The following is a 2,836-nucleotide window of genomic DNA, read 5'->3' as shown; positions in this document are numbered from 1 at the left end:
CTATATATGGAGTATTTGGTAGCTTCTGTATTTAAAATGAGGTAATGAAAATGTGTAATCATAATTCTATGATGTGAAATAAGTAATAATTGAAATTACTCAAATATAATTGTACACATGCAGACATGCTTTTTTAATAAGTATCATGATAAAAAATAAAATAGATTGGAAATGAAATACAATAATAGGCAGAATCTGTGGCCTTGCTATGTTTCTGTTTCTCTCTCTCTCTCTCGCTCTCTCTCTCTCTCTCTCTCTCTCTTGTTCTTGCTCTCACTCTCTCAGTATTTTTTCAGGAAATTAAGAGAAACCTTGAAAGAAAAGGGACTTTTCCACTTTAGCTCTCACATATCTTTATCCAGAATAGATGTCTGTAAGTACCTTCACTTGCACAAAACTTAAATATTACCTTTTCTTCCCAAGAACAATCTATCTTTGTATATTCCAAGCATCTTCTTTGACCAACTATTCTTTGATATAAGCTAAATTCCCCTGCCTTCCCTGTTAACATTCTGTAAGATAGTTTATCCACTTTCTCAAGTTGTAATTTTCCTTGAAAGCCTTTAAATGCATTGCATTTTAAATGCATTTTCTTAGGCAAATTAAGTGTTCTAATTGCTTTTCTTCCATGAAATATATGAACTACTCTAAATGTGTATCTTGGTACATACATGGTTACACATGCTTGTCATATGCAAATGTGTATGTATGCACATATGAATATATGCATATGAGTTTATATATCATATGCTTTAATGTAAATGATATATTTAACCTTAATTTTTTATTTTATTATTATGACAAAGGATATTTAAGGCAAGATAAAGTGGGAAATACTGAGTGGGAAAGTAATTCTCTAAGTAGTAGGATAATTTTCCAGTCTCATTTCCTAATGTGGGGAATATGCAGGACTACATTTGTGTACAATATGAGTATAATGTTTAGATATCATGAGTTTGAAGTCACTCTTCTGAGGTATCTAAGTATAGATGCAAAGTGCTTGATGCTCGAGTTATATCAGTTAAATAATAAAAACAAAACATGAATATTGAACTCCTTAGCCTAGGGAAACCCTATTTTGTAGGGTAGTTTGAAAAACTAATTATGAATATAGCCTGAGGAATTTTAGGTCATAATACAACTCACAAATAGGCACAATATTTCAAATTCAATATTAGTGTTCTCCTGAATCTTCTTGCAAGTGACATAGTTAAAGGTCTGCGGTGGCATTCTCATAGGTACAGCATTCAACATGCGTAATCATCATCAGTTTTCCTCTCCTACAAGTCACAAAGACCTGTGAGTGCTTGCATCTTCTCGGGGTAACTGGCAGAGTTCCACTTAAGAATATATGAAATGGTCATATCTGCACATCTTTCTATATTCAGGACCTAGACCTACTAAAACCCATGCATGATTATATGAAATATTTTCAATTTCTTATTCCAGTATCTTAACAATTGAATAAATTGGTTAACTATTGAACTTGGTAATCATCCTTTAAAAGACTGGACTTTGGTTTTGGATAATTTTTTTTTAAATCATAAGAAAAATTGTTCTTTTTCTTTTAAGATAGGTTCTCATGTAGCCCAAACTGCCTTCAAACTTCATCTTCCTGACTTTACTTCCCAAATGCTGGGATTATAGGCATATACAACCATGCCCATCTTAAGAAAGTTAAACAACCACAATTTTTCAAATATTTAAGGAACAAGGTAGACAACATGCTCCTCTAAACAGGTAATTTCCTATCACTGCAGCTAAGACATCTTGTTCAGTGGGTAAAGAGGTCCTGCTTTATACACACAGTGTAATAAAAATACTATACTTATGATTTTACAGTATTGTAATTTGAAATAGTGCCAAGTGTTCTCTCCTCTATTCATATGAGAAAAGGAAATTCCTTTGAAAATTGCTTGAATCCTGGAAAAAAAATGATCATTTTTCTCCTGGATCATTTTGTAGCCTTCCAGATTCAGAGAAGAAGGATAGTTCAGCCTTTCAGAGAGGACATTCCAGCTCTCATGATCTCATCTACCAGGAGAATGTTGGTGGCAATCACAGTGCAGGAGTGCAGATGCTGTTTCTTCACAGAATAGTTACATTATACGCCTACTTCTGCTGCTTCCATTGGCTCACCTGTGTTCAAATCCACACCAACAAGCTGACCCAATTCTGAATGTTCGGCTTGAACTTTAACTAATGTTTCCTGAAGGTCAAAACCAGAGTTCTGGGCAAGAACCTTGGGAATAATGAGCAAGGCATCTGCAAATGCCTGGACTCCAAGTTGGGCCCAGCCCTTCACACTGGGCTTATTATATTTGATCAAGGCTTCTGCCATGGCCCTTCCATGGCACCAACACCCGGGACAACACAGCCATCATCCATAGCATTTTCAACAGCTCTCAAGCCATCTCTTATTGCATCCTTGATTTGAGTCAGTATGTGCTTATTTGGTCCTTTGACCAGTAATGTGACAGAACGGGGATTGTTGCATTTCTCAGTGAAGGTGAACCTCTCTTCTCCCAGTGTATACTCATACACAAGCCCTGCATGTCCCAGACACTTGGGATTCAGGTCATCAAAAGAATTCAGAGCTACCCCACCACAAGCAAGAGTCAGCCTCCATATTTCCCCTCTTTGCTCTGTGCAGAGGTACTATGCCTTCTTTTGCAAGGGCATTTAAGGAAAAGGGGTCAATTCCCTTTTGATTAATAACAGCAAATCCTTTATCTGAATCATCACAGACCTTCTTAAATTCTATTTTTTTAAGTCTGTCTTTGATGAATTTTCATTCAGCTTTTACTGGTTTTTCTCTCTCTTCTGCACTCGTAAA

The 2,836-nt window shown here is 35.8% G+C and overlaps 1 pseudogene; it reads right to left on the bottom strand.

Moving 5' to 3' along the window:
• Positions 1-1,993: 1,993 nt before the first annotated feature.
• The window catches only part of LOC103749703, a 1,601-nt pseudogene continuing 758 nt past the window's right edge, over positions 1,994-2,836 (bottom strand).

Source organism: Nannospalax galili, unplaced genomic scaffold (genome assembly GCF_000622305.1).
Source record: "Nannospalax galili isolate Female #2095 unplaced genomic scaffold, S.galili_v1.0 scaffold266, whole genome shotgun sequence".
Lineage (NCBI taxonomy): Eukaryota > Metazoa > Chordata > Mammalia > Rodentia > Spalacidae > Nannospalax > Nannospalax galili.
The sequence above is the reverse complement of the archived record's forward strand: the minus strand, read 5'-3'. Positions and strand labels throughout refer to the sequence as shown.